The following is a 21,115-nucleotide window of genomic DNA, read 5'->3' as shown; positions in this document are numbered from 1 at the left end:
GAGGCTATGGGAAATGCCAAGCTTCGAGGGCTAAGGAAATGGACATGACAGTGATGATTGTGCCCTAGCCCCATTGTTAGAGAAGCCGTGGTTGCGATGTTTGGTACGATTGAGGTAATAACCGTCATGAGCTCACTATAGAGCTTGACCCAAGAAGAGAGTCTAGCCCATGACTATGCTTTGGTTCGTGCAATGTGGGCACTCGCAAGGGCGATTTTTCGCGTTCGACAGCGTGGCTTTGTTGCGGTTCTTTGTGTGGTTGGTGGTCTTGTGGTGACCTGGGCGTTGAACACGTTTGCACGAAGACCTATGTCATCCTGCATCCACTTGTCACTTCATGAGAGTATATGCTTGCTTGCGTCAAGTACATCGAACAAATGCAATCATGTTAAGACATAACTTTTCAAAATGCTATGATGCTAATTGCAATGCCTATTTCATTGCTTGTTAAAGATGTGGCATACATTAACGATAGGTAAGGGAAGTGTGTACTAGTGGGGAGTTTGCCCCTTTAATCATCAAAAGACAAAAAGTTATGGCATGATGACTTGTCAAGTTGCTTGTTCATCATAGGGGCTAGTCGATTTGTACGAGGCAGGGTGAGTCCGAGTGGTCAGGTGACTGAAGCTCTGCTGGTGTAGGGCTCCCATGAGGTTGGGAAGGGAACGTTTCGGCCAGGACATGAATGGTGTAATCTCGGGCCGCCATCGTTTCCAAAATGCTGTTGAACAATTCATTGAATTCTTTTCTGTCTCGGGCTGCCCTTTCTGCCCTTGAGCACTGGTGCCCGAGCGTCCGTTGGGGGTTTGCGCAACTGGTGTTGCCACATCTTGTGTGCTTCTTTGAGCTTCAACCCCCTTGGCCCAGGGATTATTCGCCCTTCGTCCGGGGCAGTGTCGCTTGGGACCTCGTTTCTTTGCATACATTTTGAGGGTGGGCACGTAGCGCATCGACGGAGGGGCGTGTGCTGCATGTTCCCTCATCCGCAGAGAGCGTCTCTACAATCCAGCTGCCCTAGGTTCTCCATGTTTTTCTCATAGGGGGACCTGCAAGATGCGAACCAAGGGTTAGGCCTTGATATGGAATAAAACCGTTCGCATGGGAGGGATTATAGTGTGGGTTATCAAGCACATATGACGAGAAGGGGAGGGGTGGGACGTGCAGTGCTTGTTGTAGAGGGATGGCCCCCATGATGATGTTCATTTAGCCTCTAGCGGTTAGTAGATCTTGGCTCACGCTGAGTTACGTGGACTGGTGGTCATGGATCAGGGCAGGGCTCATCCTCGAAAGGATGGATCGAAAAGGGAAAGGTGTATAGAAAGGGACTGCACTTTGCCTACATCATCAAAGATATTGGTCAGGGCTTCCCATAGTGGCAATGAGGGGTGCATGCCCTCTACCCAGAAGTGGAAATGGTCATGCAACTTCTAAATATGTGGTGAGAGGGGGACCGGACGAGCTTAGCCTATTGACCCCAACTCTTCTGCCTGCGCTTGACTATTATTACTTGTGTGTGTTGATAGTGTCTATACAGGGTCACAAAAGTCATTGTTTATTTATATACATATCCATGAATCCATGTTGCTTCATGAGGATAAAAACCAATTATAGAACTCTGGATTGTACTGGAGTGTGGCATACGCATCTAGTACTCGTGGTAGCTTACTCAATATACCGATAGATATTTTGCAACATCGAGTAGCATGGAACCTTGTTCGAGTCTACTGGCAATATGTAACTCCTCCTCAGTGAGAACCTTATCAAACAACGAGTTCTCTTAGCTAGGTTCAGCTAAGTCCGTACCCCAAATGGTAGTCAGCACTCGAAGGGAAGTTGGTGCCACATAGGTTGGGTCTCTTTGAGACCGCCATTTGGCCAATCGCTTCTCTGAGACTGTCATGATATGGGCTCCTAGTTCGGCCATTGCAACGCGGTTCTCACACCAACGCTGTTCAAATTGACTTCGGCCCTCTAATAATCGCTTTAATTGCTCTATCTCTAAGAGATTTGGTTGGCAGAGCACATCATTGAATGTGACAGTTAAGCGTAGTTCGTCGGCTTCCTTGCCAGAGATGAGTCGCATGCGTTCATACAGGAGCCTGTTATAGTGCTCGTCAAGATGTTCTTGCTCTTCCCAAGACAAGGGAAATGTCAAGTATTCTCCGAGTTGCTCTTTAGGGAATGCATGCATGTCTGCCAGGACATAGACACGTGTGAACACTTTGAGCTTTGCATCCAACTCAGTTAAGCATTCTGTGACACTTCTATGTTCAACGAGGGCTTGCTCGGTTGCTATCTCATGCAAGGTTCTAGGAGTTTGCCTGGGTTTTAGCGTAGCTGGGGGCTCTAGCCTAGATGCGCAAGTTTGGCCAATGCTAGGATTTTTTATGCTCTTGGGGTTTCCATGTGTCTCCTGAGGCTTTGTTATTGTGTTATGGTTCTCCTTGGACGTGACTGGTATAAGCTTGTCACCCTGTTGTGACAGCGTTATGTCCACTCTTGATTGGTCAATGCAAGTTCCATTGTCGGTGGATTGAGCATTGCAAGTAGCCATTGATGGTAACGGTTGCTTTGATTTTTTAGAGCACACGGATGTGTTTGAGGTTTCACTGCTATTAGGGGAGGCATCAATGGGTTCATTGGTGGATGGACTCGATGCTTTATTCATCAGCTCTCCAACGCTCTTCATCTCAATGTTCTTGGGGTCCACAACCACCTGCAACTGCTGTTGTTTTCGTTGTTTTCTCCTCTTTTTCTTGGTCAGTGAAGGTGCATCTCTCAACAACTCAGGACCCTAGACTAGGTCAACCATTGTTGTGCTTGGTTGGGCCTTAGCATTCACTTTCTCTAGTGTGTCCTCATGGGACATAGCCGTGGCTTGCTCAGTAGCCTTGCCAGGTTGTGAGGGTGCAATTGTCTCCCTTGTGGGAGAGTCTAGCTCTTCAGCCAATTCCCATGTGGTTAACTTCTCCAGCCTAGGCTTTAGGCGCTTTGGAAGTGCCGGAGTTGTTAATGAAGTTGGTTGCAAATCTCCTCCACAGGTAAACTGTTAGGGATATGTTCTGCAAGGGGCACTGTCATGGCCAAGGGCCGTGACTACTGTGATCCCTGATTTGAAGTACTAGCAGCTAGTTCAGTGGACTTGCTACTATTGGTGGATGGTGCTGTCAAGTCCTTAGGGCAATTGAAAGTGGTCGTGTCTTTTGTTGCCCTTAGAGCATTCACTTGCGTAGATCGAGTATCAGTTGAGCTAGCCATCGTGGATTGCACAGGCATATCCTTAGGTTGAGAGCTAAGGGTGGTGTCGTGTCCTGCCTCTTGGACATCTGGAAGCTTTGATGGAGGTAGAGATTGGGAGTGAACAGCCACCATTGATGACCGCTATTGTGCTTCCTGTATTTGTTTGGAAAAAGAGGGTGTAGGAGATCTAGGGCTCTTAGGTGGACTTGGCACTGGCTGAATGATTTGCTCAAGGCTATTAGACGATTGTGCCATTTGCTTTGTTGAGCGATCAAACTTGCCATGAGCAATGTTGTGCCTATGATGCATGTTATCCTCTTGGAAAATCAAAGGCTCTTTGGGCACTAATGGCTTTTGTGTATGCTCAATGGCTACATATGACATCTGCTTAGTAAGCATGCTAGGCTGAGGCTCTTTCTTTCGAACACTCGAAACCAGTCTCTCGCCTCGAGACCTAGAGTTTCTCTTAGTTTTCCTCCTGTGCTTCGTTGCTTTTGATGCAATCTTGCCTTCAGCTGATAGAGATGGTTTAGCAGGGGATTTTGGTACCCACATCCATCGGTTACCTTTGTAATACTCTTGAGCATGTAGCAATGCTTTGGATATCCAGCGCGGCGTTGTGCTAATCTTCCATCGATGCCTTCGTCTATAAGGCTTGGGCTTCTTTTGGGGTCTTCTACGATATTTGTAAGTCCAAAGCCCTTCCTTGGCATTGTCTCTTGACCTTCTTGTTTCAAGCGTGGCCTCACTCACTGGTTCTCGTTGTTCGACCTGTGCTTGTATCAGCTCTTCCAACAAGTCCTTGCTCTCGATAGTAGGCTTGATTGTTACGTCAGCACCTTCCTTGCCTTTCCCTCGAGGTTTGATGAGGTTACCCTTACTAAAGGTTGCGACTATCCTCACACCCGGTAGTGTCAAGTGTATCCTCTCTGCTACACGGTCAGCCTCACATTTGGTCGCCCTTTTGAAGAGTCTTCCCAGGAGGGTTTCCTTACCATATTTAGCACTATTTGGAGGAACATAAAATAGGATAGGCAAGATTTCAGTTTCAATTGTTGCAAGGATATTGCACTTCCCTATGAGTGCTTGTGAAGGTCCCCCATAAAGGCTAAGAGTTGCATTGGTCGGTGTCAGCTCTGGTTGGCCTAGTAGGGTCCATGCCTCATAGGTCAAGACATTAAAATCTGCTCCTTCATCAATTAGAGCATCGATAGTATGCTCTCTTTTCGCGGTGAGTTTGACCCCTAAGATAAGCAGGTGATACTATGTCTTCATCTTTCGGGTCTTGGCTTGTAAATTTAAGCCTTCTGACAAATGTCATTGAGTCCCCAACTGCACGATCAGATGTGGATTCTTCACCAATGTCTTGGCTCATCAATGCAGGGCTATTCAAGGAGCATCTATTCTATTGTAGCCTGAGGTTGTTGCCTTCCGCTTTGACTAGATGTAATTCGAATGCAACACGTATGTGTTTTTACAGTGTGGCCTTCTTGCCCTTGTTGGCTAGATTGATCCATTGAGGTTCTAGGGTCTCTATTTCTCTCAGTTTGGGTATGGGCTTTTGGTTGCTCTTTTGCCAGTGAGGATCCACGTTCGTGTAGAGCCCTTACTACACTAAGGTCTAATTTGGGGGAGCCGTTACGATAAACACCATGCCCAATTTGGAGGACCGTTTAGCCAAATTTTGAACTAATGTTCTAAGTTTAAGCTCGGTGATGGGTCTATGATGTGCCTTTAGCTCTAAGTAGCCTTTGGGGTCAATTTCGAGGTTTCGGTGAGCGGAGTTTTCAGCCCGAGATGTGCCTAAAATTTGCCAAAAAATCTAGAATTTAGGGGAAAAATATTTAACATCGAAGGCGGCAGCTGCAGCTAGGACGATTTTAAGCACCAAGTGAAAGACGGCTTTTAAAAGGTATCCGAGCGACACTTGTGCATTTTTGATAATTTTTCTAACTGCCGTATGGTGCCAGGAGCTGCCAGTCAGTGTGGGATGTCAAGACGGACGTGCAGGATTTTTCAGAGGCTGAAACGGAGCCCGGACGAGGAAGAGGCCAAAAATTGGCCAAGATTTGAAAAGGTGGACATTGAGAGGACCAAAGGGGCGGTGCCCTTTGGGATTTTAAGCCCCCCCTTCATTTTTGATGAAAAAACATGGAGCATGGTGTGGGAAAAATGGTGTGATGCAGGCGGCGGAAATTTCGCTCCCCCTCATGGATTATGAATTCGGAGGTTGCAAGCAACCTATGCAACAGAGATTGGGCCTCAACTTTTCCCTCTTGGCTGATCATATTGCCGGTCTTCATGCGAGATATGGCTCTTTGGGTGAAGAGATCAGAATCTAGTTTTTCTCTCTCCTCCCTCTCTCTCCCCTCTATGGGCTGTTCATGTGCACCATCTTGAAGAAGGAACCGGGAAGGGAGAATGAAGGAAATGGTGATGGAGATTGATGGAGATGCTGAAGATTGATATACAGCATTGGATTGAGAGCAATGGAGGCTCCATCTGCTAGTTATGCAGTCATTCAAGGTATCTCGGGTTATGTAAAAACACGGTATGACCATTTTTATGAAGAATGAAGGATTTTTGATAGTTTATGATGATAATTATGTTCTTATTGGATGAAAATTTGTTTGTGTGCTGGTTGCATCATGAGTAATTGTTGTTTATCAAAAAATCTTAATTTTGCAATGATTTATATGCTCTATTTAATTCTCGTAAACCCAAAATGTGGTTTTTAAGCGGTAAAATGGTAGTTTTTTCGTTTAGGGTAGGTGAAAGGTGTTTCCATGGGGGAAAAATGGAAGATAAATTGAATGTTAGTATGTTGAAGTGATTGGAATAAAAAAGATCGAAAAATAGCATATTTTATTGCCAAACAAATCAAGAAAATAGAAAAAATAAGGGAAAAAATAGAAATACGGCTTACAAAAATAAGGAAAAATATAATGAGTGTTTGTGGATGTATGGTAGTGGCAAAGCATGAGGTTTAGCCTCAGTTTTCCCTATCTCCTTGTCAAAGTGTGTGATTTATCATTTTTTATACATCAAAACATGACAAAATGAACCTCTACACCTATGTAACGAAAGCAATACGTAAACATAGGGGGTTGGGATGTTTGAATGGTGTGATTTGCGTGTTGATTGTTGCTAATTTTCTGATGCATATCATGACATAGAGTTTGTATATTTTAATTAAGAGGATAGTAGCACGAGTGTTGTCTCGGTGCTATCCTTACATCACCACAACAGGTTAGTAAATGCATTGGAAAGCCTGGTTGTGCACCACGTGTTTCTGGTTGAAAATTATGTTTGAGCACTTTAGAATCATCCACTTTTGCATGTGCATGTAAACCATGGTATCAGAATAAAAGGACTGGATGTATAGCACCTGTTTTCAATGACAATGACCCACGCTTGAGTGTGGAAAGGCATCCTAAGCCATAGGATAGACGTTCGTTTCTTGGGGAATTATTTGGTAAGGACACATGGTATCTCCTGGAATACTTTCGAAATGAAAGAGTGGAGTTTGTTCGTTTATTCTATATGTTGAGCAATGCATCAAGGGGCCAATCCCTACGATGTAGGAGAGCTACAGTGGGGCCACGGTGTTTCTACCGAGAGGTTGCCTCCCATGTATGTGATTATCGTAGCATTTATAGCCAATATGTATGGGTTCTCCCTCTGTGGAGTTTATAGAAAGGGAAACGTTGGACTACAAAACTATAAAACTATAAACGCATAGATTAGACTTTAGGACAACTCGTCCTTTAGCAGTAAATAGATGCTCTTGGCCCGTGAGGCCTTGTGGGCGTGTTTGTCTATTATGAGCATGAGGTCCGGCTAGTGCCATAGCCAGTGCCGGCCCATTTGAGGTCCCATCAGTGGTGCGTCTGCCGGGAGCTACCAACAAGTGGTGGTTCTCAAATGTAGGATTTTTAGGGACCAAAATTTTTTTTTATGTCATTTGACAAGGACTGTCAAGCCGAAATACAAAAAGCAGAACGTGCTGAGAGGGCTAGAAGGCGGTTGGAGATTGTAAGTCGCTATTCTCCTCAAAGGAGTAGCCCGATACGCATAAGAGACAGTGGTCTTAGTAACCCAACTGCTGTACATAGTTCTTTAGGTGCAGGAGGAAGCCCAAGTTCTTCCCCTCTTCCACTAAGTCAACCCACTTCAAGTGGGGGTGTGATTCCATCAGTTCAAACTCCTATTGTCAATCCGATTGTCGTCATGGCACAACCCATTGCAATTCCTGCAGGGACGCCGGATTTGCCAGCTTTAGGAGTTCCTTTGCCCATTTTTAATGGGCTGGCCGAAGAAGACGCGGAGTTTCAGATTTGTGAGTTCCAAAGACTAATGTTTAATTACCACATCCAAGATGAGGGACATCTTATGATGTTCTTTAACATGACGTTAAAAGGAAGGGCTGCAATATGGTATCACCACAATCGACCAATTTCATGCAGCTTTTCAAGGAGAATATGCCCCTGAAAGAGGTGGCCAATACTGGTTGCATGTTTTGAATGTAGCCCGCCAAGACCCCCATGGGAATGTGAAAACCTATGCCAAGAAGCTTAAGGAAGTGTTTCGTAAGTTATAAACTTACATTCCCATTTTGTCAGCTACCCAATTGCAATACTATTTGCATGGATTGGATTTCAATATTCAGGTACAATTGAGCAGTGTGACTTTGGCTGATATAGACACCGCCATCACGCGGGCAGAAGGAGTAGAGTCACGATGCCAAGAAGCTTAAGGAAGTGTTTCGTAAGTTACAAACTTACATTCCCATTTCGTTGGTTGCCCAATTGCAATACTTCTTGCATGGATTGGATTTCAATATTCAGGTATAATTGAGCAGTGTGACTTTGGCTGATATAGACACCGCCATCACGTGGGCAGAAGGAGTAGAGTCACGATTACAAAAAGCCTACTCCTCTCGAATAAATCTTAATGCGGGTTTAGTACCTGGAGGCAATTTATCATTGATAAATGGAAGTCAAGGGATGCCTATAAATAACCCTAATGGGAGAGGAAGCATGGTTCAAAATGTACCTTTGCTGCCAGCTCCTCCCAGTGTGACTATGCCTATGGCTAGTCAGTTGGCTCCACTAAATGTTGGAGGCTAAGTTTCGAACCCTAATGTTGTTCCTGTGAGTCAACAACCAATGCCCAATCAAATTGTTAGGCCAATGGAATGACGAATAGACGATCAAGGCTATGAGTCAAGTGCCTCTAATGTCCTTGGCGAAGTTAAGGATATGATGAAGCACTACACTAACATGATTTCTGAACAATATCGGCAAATAGTTGTTGACGTCAATTTCCTAAAGAAGCAGTAGAATCTAATAGGGAGTCGACGCCCTGAAGAGGGTGGTTCCTCAAGATTCAGTTGTAAGTGATCCCTAGAAATTGTCAAAATGTTAAATGCGATATTTGTGGGAAGTCGGGCCATTTAGCCACTACCTGTTGGAGTAAGATTGGTTTCCTCCAACAAGGGAGTAAACAGCCAGGTCCAGTTAATCATAGAGTGCAAGGTAATAACCTCCAGCAAAATGATGGACCAAGACAAATATTGCAAAGGGGAAAGACCACTATAGAGGAGTTGCCACAAGGCAATGGAGTTAGCCTTATCGAGGCTATACACATCAATGGCGTTGAAACCTCTAATCTACGAGCCGTGACAAAAGGCCAAAATACTAAAGAGGGTGATAAAGATAATGCAAAACCGGTCGAGGAGAAACCTAAGCAAGGGGACAAGGGGACGCAAGTCCTGAATCTTGGCATGGAAGGTGGACCTCTAAGGCCTATTGACAAAAAAGTCGATCCTAAGAAGGATGAGGAAGTGCCAAGAAAGAAGGCAAGAGCTAAAAAAGAAGCACCAAAGCCAGTCCCGAGACCAAAAGAAAGAATGGTTTGGCGAGAAACGAGAGCGTTGGCTACCTATCATGATTTTGATTTAGCAAGTTCCCTTTGCGAAGTCAAACCGGATGTAAACCTCTTACAGTTGATTAAATTATCTCCAGGAGTACGCAAGGAATTCAAGAAGATCCTACATATTGGGTATATTGTAGAACCTTTGGGCATAGCACGAGTAGGGGAAGATTGGTTTGATCATGTTGAAAAGAATTGCCCTAGGGTTCCAGCATACGTGGATGGAATATGTTACAGTTGCAAGTGTGAAATGCTTATTGGACTTTAGGGTAATAAGATTTGTAGGATGTCCTATCTATCGAGTCTTGCTAGGTAGGCCTTGGATCTTACGAACAGACTGTCAAGTCGATATACCCGTCGGTTGAGTGGTTCTAGGTAGAGGTGCTAATCGAGTAATAGTCGATGCTTATCCTGAGTCGCCTCAGAGTGAGAGATCTCCTTTATCCTCTACTGAATTAGAAACAACAGATGATCCATTTGGTAGTGAGACATCATCCAGCGATGAATCTAAAGAGGGGTCCACTACAGAGGATATTTATCAGATAACTCTAAATGAGCCGATAGAGCCGCAAGATAGGATAAGAGACGCGGATATGATTGAGTTGGACCTTGGTACGCCGAATGATTCGCAGCCAATTGAATTAGGTTCCATGCTCAGTATAGCAAAAAGGGAGGACTATGTATCCTTGATTTAAGAATTCCACGACATCTTTGCTTGGAGTTATGACGAGTTGAGAGGCATTCCTCCCAACCTGGCTGTTCATACTATTCCTGTAAAAGAAGGCAGTCGTCCTATGCGTTAGAAAGTAAGGCGTATGCCTTTTGAATTGAGGGACAGGCTGTTTGAGGAGTTACAGAAGTTACAGAAAGCTGGTTTAATCTTCCCTGTACAGCACACAGAATGGTGTTCACCAATTGTTATCAGGAAGAAGAAAAACAACCAGATCCGACTATGTGTAGATTTTAGAGAGATGAATAAGCAGACAGTTAAGGATTACTACCCATTGCCATTTATTGACCAGATTTTGGATCAATTAGCGGGTAGGAAAATATATTCGTTTATGGATTGCTTTGTGGGTTACAACCAGATGGCAATTGCAAAAGAAGACAAGTTGAAAATAACTTTCATTACTGTCTTTGGTACTTTTGCGTACCATGTGATGGCCTTTGGATTGTGCAATGCACCTGGATCACAGCAATGAACAACAGACAAGAACTTTGGTGACGTCTCTCCAGATGAGTTGAAAGTATTTATCGATGACCTGAGGGTAGCCACTGTAAGGGAAAGGATGTTGATTATCTTAAGAAAGTGCTTTGAGCGCTGCAGAAAATTTTGTATCGCTCTTAACCCACGGAAGTGTGTCTTTGGAGTGCCTTATATGGGCTATTGCTAGGCCATGTGGTCAGTTCAGTAGGAATCACAACTGACCCTGAAAAGATCAAGGTCATAAGCGCTATGAGTCCACCACGCACTCCAAAAGAGGTACATAGCTTTCTGTCATCGATAGGGTACTATCGGAGGTTTATAAATGCCTTGGCAGAAAGGACGTTGCCATTAACAAACTTATTATCCTTTAGCTGTTTATTTGTATGGAGCGACCCTTGTAAGGTAGCTTTCGAGGATGTGAAACAGGACCTAGTAAAAGCACCAGTTTTAAAAGCACCTAAAAGAGGCGAGGTATTTTACATATTTTCAGCAGCCACCATGCATAGTATCAGCTGCTGCTATTTAGCCCAAATTTGGGAGGAAAAGTGGTATCATCCGATAGCTTTTGCTAGTCGAAAATTGGGCATATCAGAAATTAACTACACCTACACGGAGAAGTTGTGCCTTGCGATGGTCTTTGCGACTAAAAAATTTAGGCACTACATCCTCTATGAGAAGGTAGTTTTCTATATGAAGGCGGAAGGGCTTAGATTGCTTATGAACAAGCTACAATCGCCTGATCGTTTGGCAAAGTGGTTAATCACTTTGTAGGAGTTCGATTATGAGATTAAGAGTAAGCCACTGAGGTTGCAAGGGATTGTGAAATGCCTTGTGGATTTCGGGGAGCTGAAAGAGACTTTGGCTTAAGGAAGTGATATTGAAGAAATGTTTAAAATTGATACAGCTTCTATTCCATCTTGGTATGCTGCTATCACGCATTATTTATCAATAGGAGAGACTCGAGCTGGTTTATCAAAATCTGAAAAAAGAAAAATCAGACAACAGGCTTTGAAGTTTTCCTTGATCGCAGGAACACTATATCGACAGGGTGTTGATGATATCTATCACCGATGTGTGATGCCTAACGAGGTTCCTTTCATCTTGAAAGAGTGCCATGACTCTGCATGTGGAGGGCATTTTGCTGGACGGTTGGCGGCACAGAAAACTTTAAGAGTTGGATATTGGTGGCCGTCCATCTTCCAAGATTCCTTTGAGTATGTTAAGAGATGTGATACCCGTTAAAGACATGACAGTACAGAGAATAGGAAACTCCCACTTACGCCTATCATGGCTATCCTTCCATTTGAGAAGTGGGGCATTGACTTTGTGGGTCCTATCACCCCGTCGTCTACTACCCAGAAGAGGTACATTATAGTAGAAACTGATTATTTTACAAAATGGTCAGAAGCGCGGGCGATGAGGCAGGACAATGCGAAAGAGACTGCAAGTTTTCTTTTAGAGCAGATTATCTGCCGTTTCGGTCCACCGAAGGAACTAGTGTCAGACCATGGAACCCACTTTTTAAATAAAGTGATCAAAAGCCTGACCGAAGCTTGGCAAATCAAGCCCAATAAAATGACCCCCTATAATCCGCAAGCAAACGGGCAAGTCGAAAGTACTAAAAAGCAGCTTGTGGGTATCTTGTCTAAAATAGTCTCTGAGAAGAAACAAGACTGGGATAGGAAGTTGTATGTGGCAGTATGGGTGTATAATACAACGTTCAAGCAAGCTACCAGCCATACTCTATTTAAATTAGTTTATGGGAAAGAGTGTGTGTTACCCCTCGAAATCAAGTTGCCAACCATACGGTTTGCAATTAACCACTCTTTGGGAGATGAGGATGCACTCTTTGAACATTTCACGACCAAGCCCACCTGGATTAACTAAAATTACAGAGCTTATTACACCAGGAGGTAGCTAAACGTCGGATGAAGCAGTTACACGACCTTAAAGCAAAGAAGTATACCTTTTAAAAATGGCAATTAGTTCTGTACTACGATGCGTGTAGGGAGCTGTTTCCAGGAAAGCTGGAACCTAGATGGGATGGCCCCTACAAGATTGTTAGGATAGGGAAAAATAGGTCTACGGCTCTACTAGCTGATTTGTAGGGAGTAGAATTTAAGAATAAAGTTAATCTTAATAAGATTAAACCTTATTACTTCTAAGTATGCTAACACGGAGAAATGCATTGCAGGTCCATACTGGGGCTGATTTGAGACCTGCAAAAGAGCTTAAAGCTGGTTGATGGGGCGGTAAATTCCTTATTTGGAGCACCCATATCTGGAGCAGAGATACCATCAGGGGAAAATTATCAGGTGGAGCAAAGGATACAAAGTGATTGAGCAAGAGGACGTAACCTTTGTGTGGGAGATCAAAGTCTTTTGCCATCACTGCTTACGAATGTTGACAAGTATCCCTGTTGAGTTTAATGAAGAAGGCGGGATGGAGCCGTCAGTTCACCCTCTAAACATGCTAAATTTTAACTATCATAATTGCGAGTAGAGGAGTTCGTGATGGCAAGTTGTGTAAACCCATTGTGGACGTACACATTATATTTTGACGGAGCATCCAGGGGCCCTAATAAAAAAGGGAGTGTTGGAGTAGTAATCCGAGATCCCCAACGTCGAGTCACGATGAAGTTAGCTGCTTATCTCGAGGTACGATTCACTAACAATATGGCGGAGTATAAAGCCTTGATTATGGGACTGCATATTGCCAAGCAAGGTGGGTATTTGGCGGTTGTTAGTAAAAGGGGATTCACAGTTGATCTTGAATCAACTAGATGGGACATACACAGTGCGGAATCCCATCCTTTGTATGTATTATCGAACTGCTATGACCCTAGTTGAGGAATTTGAGAGAGTGTCTCTTCAGCTGATTCCACGTTACTGGAATCAGTTTGCGGATTCACTAGCAAACCTTGCTTATGAAGAAGACCTTTTCTTCAATTGTGGTCCTAGTTTGGACATTGCTATCAATAATGAGACATGTCCCGGTCGCTTGTGGGGAATGTTATCAGAGCATGCAATATATGGCAGGCGATGGTTGATATGGGTAATGCAAAGAGTAGCTGAGACCCATCTATCGTTGTTATCTGGGACCCATAGGCTGATTAGACAACATGTTATGCGTGCACCTCTTGCTATATATGCAGGAGGGATGGGTCATAATCTTATGCATTTAGCTTAGGGCTGTGAGCCCTATTTTTCCTCCTTAGAAAGGAGCATATTATTGTATATCTATACTATTTCAGGAAGGGATTGTAGGTGCTATGCTGTTTTATTTCATTAGGCCAAGAGGGCCAGTTTTGCGAGGTTTTAAATTTTTTATTTCATTAGGCCAAGAGGGCCGATCCGTTTTTGTAGTGAAATGTTTTATTTCATTAGGCCAAGAGAGCCAGTTGTCTATTTAGTACAGGTGCGGTTAATGGTTTCTTGTTTTAGTCCTATGCTAGACAGGTTTAAAGAAGAGCTTGGAAGGAGCCTATATCGGTGGAGACTTCTTGTGGCCCTATCCAGGTGATATCTCTCCTTTATGAGTAATGTGTTTTTTATGCTATATGTGTCTGTATACTTGTCAGGGATTTTCTTTTCTTGTTGGGGACTGGATTCCAAGGCATGAAGTCCCAGGTTTAGGTTAGGTATATCTGAGGGAGGTCCGAGTAGTCGTTGCCTCCTGTAAAGACATTGCCAGGCATTGAAAGACATGTTTGAGAAAGTAGTCCTAGTGGCCCTGTTCTGCTAGCCTACGAGGCAGCCGTTCTAGGAGTTCTTGTTAGTTGTGAGGTAGTTAGAGAAGCCTGTCGAAGAAAAATGATGATGATAGAGAGAAAAAAACCCTGAATATCTCAAAGAAAATATATATATATAAAGGTGTGTAAAAAGGGGTTCTAACCCCTATAAAAATAGAAAAGAACAGAAAGGAAAATTTATAGGCAGTTGATCATCGCCTTGCAAAGGCCTGGTAGGTTCCTGGGGACGAGTCAGACCTGGGGCCGATGCCTTGTTTTCCTAGGGGTAGCATCTCGCTGGAAAAGAAGAAAGTAAGGAAGGTTGGAGTGAAAATAAAAGTGAGCGTCAAAAAAGGATTAAGTGTCGCCTTGCGAGGGCTTGGTAGGTTCTTGGGTACTGAGACAAGACCTGAGGCCGATGCCCTGTTCTCCTTGGGTCACTACGCTCAGCTCCCTCCTTTTTACACGCCCGGGTATGGGAAAATCAAAACCTAAAAGAAAAAATGTGCTAAAAGAAAATACTTCTTGATCAAGCTATAGGAGTCCTCGCCTAGTAGGAGATCCTGGTTGTATTGTCCTTCATTAGGTAGGTAGTTCAGACCACCACTTAGGGCGACCTCTTTGATAGTTCTTTTTAGTTTGGCCGTGTTGGAGCAGTCGATTAGTGACTAGCTTCGGACCTTCTATCAGATTATGCTAGGCCTACTCCTTATGGATTTCATGCCTTGGTTTTGTCAGGGGTAGGGTAAGCATTGTGCTGTGTTTTAATATGTATCTATTTTGTATCAGCTTGATGCTTCCTTTGGTTGTTTTGTGCAGATCTGTTGTGGGATTCGACGGGCTGAGTCGCCCTATCCCGTGGTCGCCAATGAGAGCGGAGTTTTGAGCCCGAGATGTGTCTAAAATTTGCCAAAAAATCTGGAATTTAGGGGAAAAATATTTAACATCGAAGGCGGCGGTTGCAGCTAGGATGATTTTAAGCACCAAGTGAAAGACGGCTTTTAAAAGGCACCCGAGCGACACTTGTGGATTTTTGATAATTTTTTCGACTGCCATACGGAATGCCATGAGCTGCCAGTCAGTGTGGGATATCAAAATGAACGCGCAGGATTTTTCAGAGGCTGAAACGGAGCCCGGACGAGGAAGAGGCCAAAAATTGGCCAAGATTTGAAAAGGTGGACATTGAGAGGACCAAAGGAGCGGTGCCCTTTGGGATTTTAAGCCCCCCCTTCATTTTTGATGAAAAAACATGGAGCATGGTGTGGGAAAAATGGCGTGATGCAGGCGGCGTAAATTTTGCTCCCCCCTCATGAATTATGAATTCAGAGGTTGCAAGCAACCTATGCAACAGAGATTGGGCGTCAACTTCTCCCTCTTGGCTGATCATATCGCCGGTCTTCGCACGGGATATGGCTGTCTGGATGAAGAGATCAGAATCTAGTCTTTCTCTCTCCTCCCTCTCTCTCCCCTCTATGGGCTGTTCATGTGCACCATCTTGAAGAAGGAACCGGGAAGGGAGAATGAAGGAAATGGTGATGCAGATGCTGAAGATTGATATACAACATTGGATTGAGAGCAATGGAGGCTCCATCTGCTAGTTATGCAGTCATTCAAGGTGTCTCGGGTTATGTAAAAATACGGTATGACCATTTTTATGAAGAAAATGAAGGATTTTTGATAGTTTATGATGATAATTATGTTCTTATTGGATGAAAATTTGTTTGTGTGCTAGTTGCATCATGAGTAATTGTTGTTTATCAAAAAATCTTGATTTTGCAATGATTTATATGCTCTATTTAATTCTCGTAAACCCAAAATGTGATTTGTAAGTGGTAAAATGGTAGTTTTTTCGTTTAGGGTGGGTGAAAGGTGTTTCCATGGGGGAAAAATGGAAGATAAATTGAATGTTAGTATGTTGAAGTGATTGGAACAAGAAAGATCAGAAAATAGCATATTTTATTGCCAAACAAATCAAGAAAATAGAAAAAATAAGGGAAAAAATAGAAATACGGCTTACAAAAATAAGGAAAAATATAATGAGTGTTTGTGGATGTATGATAGTGGCAAAGCATGAGGTTTAGCCTTAGTTTTCCCTATCTCCTTGTCAAAGTGTGTGATTTATCATTTTTTATACATCAAAACATGACAAAATGAACCTCTACACCTATGCAATGAAAGCAATACCTAAGCGTAGGGGGTTGGGATGCTTGAATGGTGTGATTTGCATGTTGATTGTTGCTGATTTTTTCTAATGCATATCATGACATAGAGTTTGTATATTTTGATTAAGAGGATAGTAGCACGAGTGTTGTCTCGGTGCTATCCTTACATCGCCGCAACGGGTTAGTAAATGCATTGGAAAGCCTGGTTGTGCACCACGTGTTTCTGGTTGAAAATTATGTTTGAGCACTTTAGAATCATCCACTTTTGCATGTGCATGTAAACCATGGTATCGGAATAAAAGGACTAGATGCATAGCACCTGTTTTCAATGACAATGACCCACGCTTGAGTGTGGAAAGGCATCCTAAGCCGTAGGATAGACGTTCGTTTCTTGGAAAATTATTTGGTAAGGACACATCGTATCTCCTGGAATACTTTCGAAATGAAAGAGTGAAGTTTGCTCGTTTGTTCTATATGTTGAGCAGCGCATCAAGGGGCCAATCCCTGTGATGTGGGAGAGCTGCAGTGGGGCCGCGGTGTTTTTATCGAGAGGTTGCCTCCCATATATGTGATTATTGTGGCATTTATGGCCAATATGTATGGGTTCTCCCTCTGTGGAGTTTATAGAAAGGGAAACATTGGACTACAAAACTATAAAACTATAAACGAATAGATTAGACTTTAGGACAGTTCATCCTTTAGCAGTAAATAGACGCTCTTGGCCCACGAGGCCGTGTGGGTGTGTTTGTCTGTTATGAGCATGAGGTCCGGCTAGTGCCATAGCGAGTGCCGGCCCATTTGAGGTCCCATCATCCGGGTTTTCCTAATATGTTGCCTCATTTGTTTTTGACCAATCAGATTTTAGCAGCTCAGCGTTTTGCATCTAGGTCTTTGGGTCTTGCTGCTGCCTACTTCAAGCTGCTAAGCGGCTGCTCCCTACGATTTCGTCTATTCCATGTGTCAGAATCAAGTTCTGAGCGTCAGAACGACTTTCGACAATTTGCGCTGCTGAGCTCCAGCTGGGTCAGGTCAAATTTTGAGAAGTTGATAGCAATTTACACTTGGCCCAGCTGATCCAAATTGCAGGCTCCGAGTGGGTCACTCGGACGGGCCGAGGCGCATGGGCCGAGGACCGAATTCGTGACTCGGACAGGGTAGACTCGAACGGGCTAAGGCACTTGGGCCGAGGGCTGAATTTGACACATGGCAGAGGGCCCAATTGGTCAATGGTCCGAATGGTCGACTCGGATGGGCCGAGTAGGTTTGGGCCGAGGGCCGATTAGGGTTTCGGGCTGAGTGGGCCGAGCGAAAGAGGGCCGAGGGCTGATTCTGGGACTCGGCCTAGAAGCGGCCGCTCGGACGGGCCGAACGCGGCGTGACGATGACAACGAGATGTCGATCTAGCTCGATTCGTGTGTTTTACCCAATCATAGCAAGCATAAACCTTCAGATTCTATCTAGGGGGATAGGGGGAGGGATTCGTATACCTGAGTGGAGTAGTAGGCTCGTCGATGGCAAGATCGGTGCGAATCGTGCGATGGCTCTCTCTCTCTCTCTCTCTCTCTCTCTCTCTCTCTCTCTCTCTCTCTCTCTCTCTCTCTCTCTCTCAAATGGTCACAAATGAGCTCTCCCTTGGCCTCTTGGCTCTTATGCCCCTTCCTGGGTATGGTGTTGATGCCCCCAATCACTCACTTGCCGATCTTAGGCATCATAAGCGAGCTTTTTACCATTTTTTTGCATGATTTTTGCCCTGTTTTACCCTGTTTTGCAACATTAAACCCTAATGCTTATTTTCTTTGTTTTTCTTTGTTTTCTCCTACTTTAATGTATCCAATTCACAAAGTAAATACCTGCACTACTCCATCTCACAACATAAATCTCAAAAAAGCAAAAAACCTACTTGCCAAGGAGATCGAATACCATCTTCAACCCCCTCCCTTCCTACCTATCTCAAGCAGAAAGCCCTTACTTCAATGCTCGATTTGAAGCGAGCAAGCGCTCAAGGCTTGAATTCGTTGGTCCCGGCAACGAAAGCAAAATGTGGGAGCTTTCCCTCAACTGCCAAGACCCACGGACCGCTTATTGTTTCAAGCGTTCCAAGCCGAGCACTAATGGCTACCTCTCACATAGGCGATGCGTCATCCATATCTACGGGTGTAGTGAGCTTACCTCCATGCCGTTCGAGTTACCTCCTCTCCCGCACACTCCGGTAGCTCCATGATCCAAGTGCAAGCTTCAAGCAAGCTCCATCTTCAAGCCCCACGCTCCAAGCTCCATCACCGCGAGTAAGAGAAGAGAAGAGAAGAGAAGAGAAGAAGAGAGGAGAAGATGGAGAGCTTCTCCACCCCACGGTCCCTCACCCTCATACACTCACTCCCTCACACTCCCTCTCTCAAGCACAAGCTCAAGCAAGCAAGAACAAGAAGAAGAAGAAGAAGAGGAGAGCCACTTTTTGCCACACACAAGAATGAGCTTCTCATTCACTTTTCAACTTTATATACAAAACCCTAAATCCCTTTTGAGCGGTCATCCCCTTTTCCCCTTTTTTACATGGCCGGCCGTAGCCTAGGCCCTTTTTCCCATTGTCCTTCTATCTTCCTAGCTTCCCTTCCACCGCCCGTCTACATTTACAAATTGCACGGGTGAGAGCCCGGCGCTCCTTGACTTAAATAATGATGCGCTTGCGCTCTTTTACAAAAGTTTTGACTTATGCTTTTCCTTGTGCGCCTTTGTCTTCCGTTTCTCTTTGCCTTGGCCTTTGTCCTTGTTTTTTGTTTTAGCTTTCCGGATTTTCCACCGCCTGGCACTCTTTTACAAGATTTCAGGGTGTGCCTTTGTATTTTAAAATGCACCTTTCCCCTTTTGCATTTGCCTTGGACTTTTTAAGGTTGCCCTTGTGCTTTTGGCATTTTCTCCTCTTCTTTCTTCAGTCGGGCTACCTTTTTTTCGCCTTTGCCCTGCGTCTTTTTTATTTCATTTTACTTTCTTCGCGTTGGGGTTAACAATGTGCACGAATCAAAATATGTCATATGCAACACTAATGACCACTAAGTTATATACATTAATCAAACAACAATGTGCATGAAGAGAATTGAAGGCACGTGCATGAGTGTATGAATAAATCAACACATGAACAATAGTTAGTGCAAAAGTGGCAATGCTAGTTGCCACCCGGATTAGCATGTGCACAAGGGCCATGCTAGAAACATGCACTAGTGTTGGACTAAACATATGTGCAAGGCCTATTTTGTCATCAATATCTACAACTCAAAGCGTGATCCGTCTATCTTCTAGAGCCACTCCCATACAAGGTGTCGATTCTCCCTCAACACAACACCCTTTGCCAAAGAGTTAGCACTTTGGATATGCAAGGGAATCGCAAACATGAAGTACACAATTAGTGAACACTATGGTCTAACTCACAACAACAAGCCATGAGAGAAGGACCTTAACATGCAGTTTGTCACCCTACCCTTAGAGATGAGCTCCATGGCATGCCCACTTGAGATTAATGTGCACCAACAAAACACATGTGAAATAAAACCCTAGAGAAAATACTCATAAGTGAAATATCAGCAATATATATCCCTAGTGAAAATCAAAAGATGACGACGATTGAAAATAGTGTGAGGAGGTCAATGCGTTCACATCTCCTAACCATTGTGTCAGCCATGACTACAACTTGAACTCATCATGGCCATACCATAACCTCTTGCTTGTTTCATGCCTACCCAACAACCCATCACAAGACAAGCACCCTCAACAATGAATCTTCTTGTAAGAACGGTGCCATAAAGTCCACCAACAAAGCAAGTTGAATTTTTGAGTGCTTTTTTTTCTTATTTTGTGTTTTTTGAGTTTTTCTTTTGTGGTTTCTTGCAATTTCTTTCCTCCCCTTTTAATGCACACAACCAATATAAGTGAGACTAGGAAGATATATCCATAACTCTCAATAATCTTGCCACTTGTCCAAGCAAAAAGAGGTTGAATTTTGGGTTTTTTGCATTATGTATTTGTGTGTTTTTTTGCGTTTTCTCCAACTCTAACAAATCAAATCTTCTCAATCTCAACCCACTCAACTAGTTCCCTTTAATTCGATCTTCCTAAACTAGCCATGTATGTTTCGAAGTATGCAAGTCACAGGCATGGATCCCATCAATACAATCCACACTTAAGCAAACAAACCTCCTATTCCACCATGGTAGGAGTATGAGAATCTTGGTAGTCGTACAGTCCTTCGTCCTGACAATGGGACCATAATGTTGGGCCGCCTTGGATGACTATCTCTCACTTAGCCATCTCAACACTCTGCTCTAACCAACCATGCATGCTTCTCTCTAATCCTAGAAAGCAAGAAAGAGTGAGCTTACCTATCTTCCTTGAAGGCTAATAATAGTTGCACAATCCAAACAATACAATCCACAATTTTTGCTCTTTCACATCCATCAATGAATATGCCCATGTTGACAAAAGAAAATAGGGAAGAAGAAGGATATGGAGAAGAGCTTCACTTGTTAGATTCCTCACTCTCTTATAATCTCACAACCTCACATAGAACCTAAAACTCACACCTCTTACCATGAATGGGAAGAAGAAAAGCAAAAAGATGATGAATAGCTTCACTTTCACCCAACTCCTCACTCAAAAACACAACTCTTACTCTCTCTCTCTCTCCCCCCGTCACTCTCAACAATGGAGACAAGAGATGATAGAATACAAGAAGAGATGGAATGCTCAATAGTTGTACTGATAGAGCTTTTAGTAGCATGGATGCACACAATGGATTGACTTCCAAAGCTTCTATAGCATGGGTGCATGAGTATTGGTAATTACAAGTGAGAC

The sequence above is a fragment of the Lygodium microphyllum genome, chromosome 28 (assembly GCF_053477565.2).
Source record: "Lygodium microphyllum isolate KBCC chromosome 28, Lygodium_microphyllum_v1.1.10, whole genome shotgun sequence".
Lineage (NCBI taxonomy): Eukaryota > Viridiplantae > Streptophyta > Polypodiopsida > Schizaeales > Lygodiaceae > Lygodium > Lygodium microphyllum.
Note: the sequence above shows the minus strand (reverse complement) of the source record.